Raw genomic sequence first — 11962 nt, forward strand, 5'->3', positions numbered from 1 at the left:
AACACTACAGGGTGTAAAAAGAAGTCAAAGATATTCACAATAAGCAGACCTCAGTGCAAGAAAATACCTTACCAACACTGTAATAGATAAAGGACAACTTAAACACTACAGGGTGTAAAAACAAGTCAAAGATATTCACAATAAGCAGACCTCAGTGCAAGAAAATACCTTACCAACACTGTAATAGATAAAGGACAACTTAAAAACTACAGGGTGTAAAAACAAGCATATGATATCCACAATAAGCAGACCTCAGTGCAAGAAAATACCTTAACAACACTGCAAGACAGAAAGGAAAACTTAAACACTACAGGGTGTAAAAACAAGCATATGATATCCACAATAAGCAGACCTCAGTGCAAGAAAATACCTTACCAACAATGTAATAGATAAAGGACAACTTAAACACTACAGGGTGTAAAAACAAGTCAAAGATATTCACAATAAGCAGACCTCAGTGCAAGAAAATACCTTACCAACACTGTAATAGATAAAGGACAACTTTAAAACTACAGGGTGTAAAAACAAGCATATGATATCCACAATAAGCAGACCTCAGTGCAAGAAAATACCTTAACAACACTGTAATAAATAAAGGACAACTTAAAAACTACAGGGTGTAAAAACAAGCATATGATATCCACAATAAGCAGACCTCAGTGCAAGAAAATACCTGACCAACAATGTAATAAATAAAGGACAACTTAATCATTACAGGGTGCAAAAACAAGCATATGATATTCACAATAAGCAGACCTGAGTGCAAGAAAATACCTTACCAACACTGAAATAAATAAAGGACAACTTAAACACTACAGGGTGTAAAAAGAAGTCAAAGATATTCACAATAAGCAGACCTCAGTGCAAGAAAATACCTTACCAACACTGTAATAGATAAAGGACAACTTAAACACTACAGGGTGTAAAAACAAGTCAAAGATATTCACAATAAGCAGACCTCAGTGCAAGAAAATACCTTAACAACACTGCAAGAGAGAAAGGAAAACTTAAACACTACAGGGTGTAAAAACAAGCATATGATATTCACAATAAGCAGACCTCAGTGCAAGAAAATACCTTACCAACACCGGAAGAGAGAAAGGACAACTTAATCATTACAGGGTGCAAAAACAAGCATATGATATTCACAATAAGCAGACCTGAGTGCAAGAAAATACCTTACCAACACTGAAATAAATAAAGGACAACTTAAACACTACAGGGTGTAAAAAGAAGTCAAAGATATTCACAATAAGCAGACCTCAGTGCAAGAAAATACCTTACCAACACTGTAATAGATAAAGGACAACTTAAACACTACAGGGTGTAAAAACAAGTCAAAGATATTCACAATAAGCAGACCTCAGTGCAAGAAAATACCTTACCAACACTGTAATAGATAAAGGAAAACTTAAACACTACAGGGTGTAAAAACAAGTCAAAGATATTCACAATAAGCAGACCTCAGTGCAAGAAAATACCTTACCAACACTGTAATAGATAAAGGACAACTTAAACACTACAGGGTGTAAAAACAAGTCAAAGATATTCACAATAATCAGACCTCAGTGCAAGAAAATACCTTAACAACACTGCAAGACAGAAAGGAAAACTTAAACACTACAGGGTGTAAAAACAAGCATATGATATTCACAATAAGCAGACCTCAGTGCAAGAAAATACCTTACCAACACTGTAATAGATAAAGGACAACTTAAACACTACAGAGTGTAAAAACAAGTCAAAGATATTAACAATAAGCAGACCTCAGTGCAAGAAAATACCTTACCAACACTGTAATAGATAAAGGAGAACTTAAAAACTACAGGGTGTAAAAACAAGCATATGATATTCACAATAAGCAGACCTCAGTGCAAGAAAATACCTTAACAACACTGCAAGACAGAAAGGAAAACTTAAACACTACAGGGTGTAAAAACAAGCATATGATATCCACAATAAGCAGACCTCAGTGCAAGAAAATACCTTACCAACAATGTAATAGATAAAGGACAACTTAAACACTACAGGGTGTAAAAACAAGTCAAAGATATTCACAATAAGCAGGCCTCAGTGCAAGAAAATACCTTACCAACACTGTAATAGATAAAGGACAACTTTAAAACTACAGGGTGTAAAAACAAGCATATGATATCCACAATAAGCAGACCTCAGTGCAAGAAAATACCTTAACAACACTGTAATAAATAAAGGACAACTTAAAAACTACAGGTTGTAAAAACAAGCATATGATATCCACAATAAGCAGACCTCAGTGCAAGAAAATACCTGACCAACAATGTAATAAATAAAGGACAACTTAAATATTACAGGGTGTAAAAACAAGCATATGATATTCACAATAAGCAGACCTCAGTGCAAGAAAATACCTTACCAACACTGCAAGAGAGAAAGGACAACTTAAACACTACAGGGTGTAAAAACAAGTCAAAGATATTCACAATAAGCAGACCTCGGTGCAAGAAAATACCTTACCAACAGTATAATAAATAAAGGACAACTTAAACACTACAGGGTGTAAAAACAAGCATATGATATTCACAATAAGCAGATCTCAGTGCAAGAAAATACCTTACCAATACTGCAATAAATAAAGGACAATTTAAACATTACAAGGTGTAAAAACACGTCAAAGATATTCACAATAAGCAGACCTCAGTGCAAGAAAATACCTTACCAACAATGTAATAGATAAAGGACAACTTAAACACTACAGGGTGTAAAAACAAGTCAAAGATATTCACAATAAGTAGACCTCAGTGCAAGAAAATATCTTACCAACAATGTAATAGATAAAGGACAACTTAAACACTACAGGGTTTAAAAACAAGCATATGAAATTCACAATAAGCAGACCTCAGAGCAAGAAAATACCTTACCAACACTGCAAGACAGAAAGGACAACTTAAACACTACAGGGTGTAAAAACAAGCATAAGATAATCACAATAAGCAGACATCAATGCAAGAAAATACCTTACCAACACTGTAATAAATAAAGGACAACTTAAATATTACAGGGTGTAAAAACAAGCATATGAAATTCACAATAAGCAGACCTCAGTGCAAGAAAATACCTTACCAACACTGTAATAAATAAAGGAGAACTTAAACACTACAGGCTGTAAAAACAAGCATAAGATAATCACAATAAGCAGACCTCAGTGCAAGAAAATACCTTACCAACAATGTAAGACAGAAAGGAAAACTTAAACACTACAGGGTGTAAAAACAAGCATATGATATTTACAATAAGCAGACCTCAGTGCAAGAAAATACCTTAACAACATTGCAAGAGAGAAAGAAAAACTTAAACACTACAGGGTGCAAAAACAAGAACATCATATTCACAATAAGCAGACCTCAGTGCAAGAAAATACCTTACCAACACTGTAATAAATAAAGGACAACTTAAACACTACAGGCTGTAAAGACAAGCAAATGATATTCACAATAAGCAGACCTCAGTGCAAGAAAATACCTTACCAACACTGTAATAAATAAAGGACAACTTAAACACCACAGGGTGTAAAAACAAGCATATGATATTCACAATAAGCAGACCTCAGTGCAAGAAAATACCTTAACAACACTGTAATAAATAAAGGACAACTTAAACACTACAGGGTGTAAAAACAAGAACATGATATTAACATTAAGCAGACCTCAGTGCAAGAATATACCTTAACAACACTGCAAGACAGAAAGGAAAACTTAAACACTACAGGGTGTAAAGACAAGCATATGATATTCACAATAAGCAGACCTCAGTGCAAGAAAATACCTTACCAACACTGCAATAAATAAAGGACAACTTAAACACTACAGGCTGTAAAGACAAGCAAATGATATTCACAATAAGCAGACCTCAGTGCAAGAAAATACCTTACCAACACTGTAATAAATAAAGGACAACTTAAACACTACAGGGTGTAAAAAAAAGAACATGATATTAACATTAAGCAGACCTCAGTGCAAGAATATACCTTAACAACACTGCAAGACAGAAAGGAAAACTTAAACACTACAGGGTGTAAAGACAAGCATATGATATTCACAATAAGCAGACCTCAGTGCAAGAAAATACCTTACCAACACTGCAATAAATAAAGGACAACTTAAACACTACAGGCTGTAAAGACAAGCAAATGATATTCACAATAAGCAGACCTCAGTGCAAGAAAATACCTTACCAACACTGTAATAGATAAAGGACAACTTAAACACTACAGGGTGTAAAAACAAGTCAAAGATATTCACAATAAGCAGACCTGAGTGCAAGAAAATACCTTACCAACAATGTAATAGATAAAGGACAACTTAAACACTACAGGGTGTAAAAACAAGCATATGATATTCACAATAAGCAGACCTCAGTGCAAGATAATACCTTACCAACACTGTAAGACAGAAAGGACAACTTAAACAGTATAAGGTGTAAAAACAAGCATATGATATTCACAATAAGCAGACCTGAGTGCAAGAAAATACCTTACCAACTCTGTAATAAATAAAGGACAACTTAAACATTACAGGCTGTAAAAACAAGAACAAGATATTCACAATGAGCAGACCTCAGTGCAAGAAAATACCTTACCAACACTGCAAGATAGAAAGGACAACTTAAACATTACAGGCTGTAAAAACAAGCATATGATATTCACAATAAGCAGACCTGAGTGCAAGATAATACCTTAGAAACACTGTAATAAATAAAGGACAACTTAAACACTACAGGGTGTAAATCAAGCATATGATATTCACAATAAGCAGACCTCAGTGCAAGAAAATACCTTACCAACAATGTAATAAATAAAGGACAACTTAAACACTAAAGCATGTAAAAACAAGCATATGATATTCACAATAAGCAGACCTCAGTGAAAGAAAATACCTTACCAACACTGTAAGACAGAAAGGACAACTTAAACACTACAGGGTGTAAAAAAAAAGTCAAAGTTATTCACAATAAGCAGACCTCAGTGCAAGAAAATACCTTACCAACACTGTAATAAATAAAGGACAACTTAAACACTACAGGGTGTAAATCAAGCATATGATATTCACAATAAGCAGACCTCAGTGCAAGAAAATACCTTACCAACAATGTAATAAATAAAGGACAACTTAAACACTAAAGCATGTAAAAACAAGCATATGATATTCACAATAAGCAGACCTCAGTGAAAGAAAATACCTTACCAACACTGTAGTAAATAAAGGACAACTTAAACACTAAAGCATGTAAAAACAAGCATATGATATTCACAATAAGCAGACCTCAGTGAAAGAAAATACCTTACCAACACTGTAGTAAATAAAGGACAACTTAAACACTAAAGCGTGTAAAAACAAGCATATGATATTCACAATAAGCAGACCTCAGTGAAAGAAAATACCTTACCAACACTGTAGTAAATAAAGGACAACTTAAACACTAAAGCATGTAAAAACAAGCATATGATATTCACAATAAGCAGACCTCAGTGAAAGAAAATACCTTACCAACACTGTAGTAAATAAAGGACAACTTAAACATTACAGGGTGCAAAAACAAGCATATGACATTCACAATAAGCAGACCTGAGTGCAAGAAAATACCTTACCAACACTGCAAGACAGAAAGGAAAACTTAAACACTACAGGCTGTAAAAACAAGCATATGATATTCACAATAAGCAGACCTCAGTGCAAGAAAATACCTTACCAACACTGCAAGACAGAAAGGACAACTTAAACACTACAGAGTGTAAAAACAAGCATATGATATTCACAATAAGCAGACCTGAGTGCAAGAAAATTCCTTACCAACACTGTAAGAAAGAACGAACAACTTAAACACTACAGGGTGTAAAAACAAGTCAAAGATATTCACAATAAGCAGACATCAATGCAAGAAAATACCCTAAAAACACTGCAAGAGAGAAAGGACAACTTAAACACTACAGGGTGTAAAAAGAAGCATATGATATTCACAATAAGCAGACCTCAGTGCAAGAAAATACCTTACCAACAATGTACTAAATAAAGGACAACTTAAACACTACAGGGTGTAAAAACAAGCATACGATATTCACAATAAGCAGACCTGAGTGCAAGATAATACCTTACCAACACTGCAAGAGAGAAAGGACAACTTAAACACTACAGGCTGCAAAAACAAGCATATGATATTCACAATAAGCAGACCTGGGTGCAAGAAAATACCTTACCAACTATGTAATAAATAAAGGACAACTTAAACACTACAGGGGGTAAAAACAAGTCAAAGATATTTACAATAAGCAGACCTCAGTGCAAGAAAATACCTTAACAACACTGTAATAAATAAAGGACAACTTAAACATTACAGGCTGTAAAAACAAGCATATGATATTCACAATAAGCAGACCTCAGAGCAAGAAAATACCTTACCAACACTGCAAGAGAGAAAGGAAAACTTAAGCACTACAGGCTGTAAAAAACAAGTCAAAGTTATTCACAATAAGCAGACCTCAGTGCAAGAAAATACCTTACCAACACTGCAAGAGAGAAAGGACAACTTAAACATTACAGGCTGTAAAAACAAGCATATGATATTCACAATAAGCAGACCGGAGTGCAAGAAAATACCTTACCAACACTGCAAGAGAGAAAGGACAACTCAAACATTACAGGCTGTAAAAACAAGCATATGATATTCACAATAAGCAGACCTCAGTGCAAGATAATACCTTACCAACACTGTAATAAATAAAGGAGAACTTAAACACTACAGGGTGTAAAAAACAAGTCAAAGTTATTCACAATAAGCAGACCTCAGTGCAAGAAAATACCTTACCAACACTGTAATAAATAAAGGACAACTTAAACACTACAGGGTGTAAAAAAACAAGTCAAAGTTATTCACAATAAGCAGACCTCAGTGCAAGAAAATACCTTACCAACACTGTAAGACAGAAAGGACAACTTAAACATTACAGGGTGTAAAAACAAGCATATGATATTCACAATAAGCAGACCTCAGTGCAAGAAAATACCTTACCAACACTGTAAGACAGAAAGGACAACTTAAACATTACAGGGTGTAAAAACAAGCATATGATATTCACAATAAGCAGACCTCAGTGCAAGAAAATACCTTGCCAACACTGTAAGAGAGAAAGGGCAACTTAAACACTACAGGCTGTAAAAACAAGCATATGATATTCACAATAAGCAGACCTCAGTGCAAGAAAATACCTTAACAACACTGTAATAGATAAAGGAAAACTTAAACACTACAGGGTGTAAAAACAAGCATATGATATTCACAATAAGCAGACCTAAGTGCAAGAAAATACCTTAACAACACTGCAAGAGAGAAAAGAAAAGTTAAACACTACAGGGTGTAAAGACAAGCATATGATATTCACAATAAGCAGACCTCAGTGCAAGAAAATACCTTAACAACACTGCAAGAGAGAAAGGAAAATTTAAACACTACAGGGTGTAAAAACAAGCATATGATATTCACAATAAGCAGACCTCAGTGCAAGAAAATACCTTACCAACAATGCAAGAGAGAAAGGACAACTTAAACACTACAGGCTGCAAAAACAAGCATATGATATTCACAATAAGCAGACCTGGGTGCAAGAAAATACCTTACCAACTATGTAATAAATAAAGGACAACTTAAACACTACAGGGGGTAAAAACAAGTCAAAGATATTTACAATAAGCAGACCTCAGTGCAAGAAAATACCTTACCAACACTGCAAGAGAGAAAGGAAAACTTAAACATTACAAGGTGTAAAAACAAGTCAAATATATTCATAATAAGCAGACCTGAGTGCAAGAAAATACCTTACCAACACTGTAATAAATAAAGGACAACTTAAACATTACAGGCTGTAAAAACAAGAACATGATATTCACAATGAGCAGACCTCAGTGCAAGAAAATACCTTACCAACTCTGTAATAAATAAAGGAAAACTTAAACATTACAGGCTGTAAAAACAAGCATATGATATTCACAATAAGCAGACCTGAGTGCAAGAAAATACCTTACCAACACTGTAATAAATAAAGGACAACTTAAACATTACAGGCTGTAAAAACAAGAACATGATATTCACAATGAGCAGACCTCAGTGCAAGAAAATACCTTACCAACTCTGTAATAAATAAAGGACAACTTAAACATTACAGGCTGTAAAAACAAGCATATGATATTCACAATAAGCAGACCTGAGTGCAAGAAAATACCTTTCCAACTCTGTAATAAATAAAGGACAACTTAAACATTACAGGCTGTAAAAACAAGCAAATGATATTCACAATGAGCAGACCTCAGTGCAAGAAAATACCTTACCAACACTGTAATAAATAAAGGACAACTTAAACATTACAGGCTGTAAAAACAAGAACATGATATTCACAATGAGCAGACCTCAGTGCAAGAAAATACCTTACCAACACTGTAATAAATAAAGGACAACTTAAACATTACAGGCTGTAAAAACAAGAACATGATATTCACAATGAGCAGACCTCAGTGCAAGAAAATACCTTACCAACTCTGTAATAAATAAAGGAAAACTTAAACATTACAGGCTGTAAAAACAAGCATATGATATTCACAATAAGCAGACCTGAGTGCAAGAAAATACCTTACCAACACTGTAATAAATAAAGGACAACTTAAACATTACAGGCTGTAAAAACAAGAACATGATATTCACAATGAGCAGACCTCAGTGCAAGAAAATACCTTACCAACTCTGTAATAAATAAAGGACAACTTAAACATTACAGGCTGTAAAAACAAGCATATAATATTCACAATAAGCAGACCTGAGTGCAAGAAAATACCTTACCAACTCTGTAATAAATAAAGGACAACTTAAACATTACAGGCTGTAAAAACAAGCATATGATATTCACAATAAGCAGACCTCAGTGCAAGAAAATACCTTACCAACACTGCAAGATAGAAAGGACAACTTAAACATTACAGGCTGTAAAAACAAGCATATGATATTCACAATAAGCAGACCTCAGTGCAAGATAATACCTTAGAAACACTGTAAGACAGAAAGGACAACTTAAACACTACAGGGTGTAAAAAAAAAGTCAAAGTTATTCACAATAAGCAGACCTCAGTGCAAGAAAATACCTTACCAACACTGTAATAAATAAAGGACAACTTAAACACTACAGGGTGTAAATCAAGCATATGATATTCACAATAAGCAGACCTCAGTGCAAGAAAATACCTTACCAACAATGTAATAAATAAAGGACAACTTAAACACTAAAGCATGTAAAAACAAGCATATGATATTCACAATAAGCAGACCTCAGTGAAAGAAAATACCTTACCAACACTGTAGTAAATAAAGGACAACTTAAACACTAAAGCATGTAAAAACAAGCATATGATATTCACAATAAGCAGACCTCAGTTAAAGAAAATACCTTACCAACACTGTAGTAAATAAAGGACAACTTAAACACTAAAGCGTGTAAAAACAAGCATATGATATTCACAATAAGCAGACCTCAGTGAAAGAAAATACCTTACCAACACTGTAGTAAATAAAGGACAACTTAAACACTAAAGCGTGTAAAAACAAGCATATGATATTCACAATAAGCAGACCTCAGTGAAAGAAAATACCTTACCAACACTGTAGTAAATAAAGGACAACTTAAACACTAAAGCATGTAAAAACAAGCATATGATATTCACAATAAGCAGACCTCAGTGAAAGAAAATACCTTACCAACACTGTAGTAAATAAAGGACAACTTAAACATTACAGGGTGCAAAAACAAGCATATGACATTCACAATAAGCAGACCTGAGTGCAAGAAAATACCTTACCAACACTGCAAGACAGAAAGGAAAACTTAAACACTACAGGCTGTAAAAACAAGCATATGATATTCACAATAAGCAGACCTCAGTGCAAGAAAATACCTTACCAACACTGCAAGACAGAAAGGACAACTTAAACACTACAGAGTGTAAAAACAAGCATATGATATTCACAATAAGCAGACCTGAGTGCAAGAAAATTCCTTACCAACACTGTAAGAAAGAACGAACAACTTAAACACTACAGGGTGTAAAAACAAGTCAAAGATATTCACAATAAGCAGACATCAATGCAAGAAAATACCCTAAAAACACTGCAAGAGAGAAAGGACAACTTAAACACTACAGGGTGTAAAAAGAAGCATATGATATTCACAATAAGCAGACCTCAGTGCAAGAAAATACCTTACCAACAATGTACTAAATAAAGGACAACTTAAACACTACAGGGTGTAAAAACAAGCATACGATATTCACAATAAGCAGACCTGAGTGCAAGAAAATACCTTACCAACACTGCAAGAGAGAAAGGACAACTTAAACACTACAGGCTGCAAAAACAAGCATATGATATTCACAATAAGCAGACCTGGGTGCAAGAAAATACCTTACCAACTATGTAATAAATAAAGGACAACTTAAACACTACAGGGGGTAAAAACAAGTCAAAGATATTTACAATAAGCAGACCTCAGTGCAAGAAAATACCTTAACAACACTGTAATAAATAAAGGACAACTTAAACATTACAGGCTGTAAAAACAAGCAAATGATATTCACAATAAGCAGACCGGAGTGCAAGAAAATACCTTACCAACACTGCAAGAGAGAAAGGAAAACTTAAGCACTACAGGCTGTAAAAAACAAGTCAAAGTTATTCACAATAAGCAGACCTCAGTGCAAGAAAATACCTTACCAACACTGCAAGAGAGAAAGGACAACTTAAACATTACAGGCTGTAAAAACAAGCATATGATATTCACAATAAGCAGACCGGAGTGCAAGAAAATACCTTACCAACACTGCAAGAGAGAAAGGACAACTCAAACATTACAGGCTTTAAAAACAAGCATATGATATTCACAATAAGCAGACCTCAGTGCAAGATAATACCTTACCAACACTGTAATAAATAAAGGAGAACTTAAACACTACAGGGTGTAAAAAACAAGTCAAAGTTATTCACAATAAGCAGACCTCAGTGCAAGAAAATACCTTACCAACACTGTAATAAATAAAGGACAACTTAAACACTACAGGGTGTAAAAAAACAAGTCAAAGTTATTCACAATAAGCAGACCTCAGTGCAAGAAAATACCTTACCAACACTGTAAGACAGAAAGGACAACTTAAACATTACAGGGTGTAAAAACAAGCATATGATATTCACAATAAGCAGACCTCAGTGCAAGAAAATACCTTACCAACACTGTAAGACAGAAAGGACAACTTAAACATTACAGGGTGTAAAAACAAGCATATGATATTCACAATAAGCAGACCTCAGTGCAAGAAAATACCTTGCCAACACTGCAAGAGAGAAAGGGCAACTTAAACACTACAGGCTGTAAAAACAAGCATATGATATTCACAATAAGCAGACCTCAGTGCAAGAAAATACCTTAACAACACTGTAATAGATAAAGGAAAACTTAAACACTACAGGGTGTAAAAACAAGCATATGATATTCACAATAAGCAGACCTAAGTGCAAGAAAATACCTTAACAACACTGCAAGAGAGAAAAGAAAAGTTAAACACTACAGGGTGTAAAGACAAGCATATGATATTCACAATAAGCAGACCTCAGTGCAAGAAAATACCTTAACAACACTGCAAGAGAGAAAGGAAAATTTAAACACTACAGGGTGTAAAAACAAGCATATGATATTCACAAAAAGCAGACCTCAGTGCAAGAAAATACCTTACCAACAATGCAAGAGAGAAAGGACAACTTAAACACTACAGGCTGCAAAAACAAGCATATGATATTCACAATAAGCAGACCTGGGTGCAAGAAAATACCTTACCAACTATGTAATAAATAAAGGACAACTTAAACACTACAGGGGGTAAAAACAAGTCAAAGATATTTA

Source organism: Perissodus microlepis, unplaced genomic scaffold (genome assembly GCF_051167445.1).
Source record: "Perissodus microlepis isolate ML-2025 ecotype Zambia unplaced genomic scaffold, ASM5116744v1 scaffold_30, whole genome shotgun sequence".
In the NCBI taxonomy this organism is placed as follows: Eukaryota; Metazoa; Chordata; class Actinopteri; order Cichliformes; family Cichlidae; genus Perissodus; species Perissodus microlepis.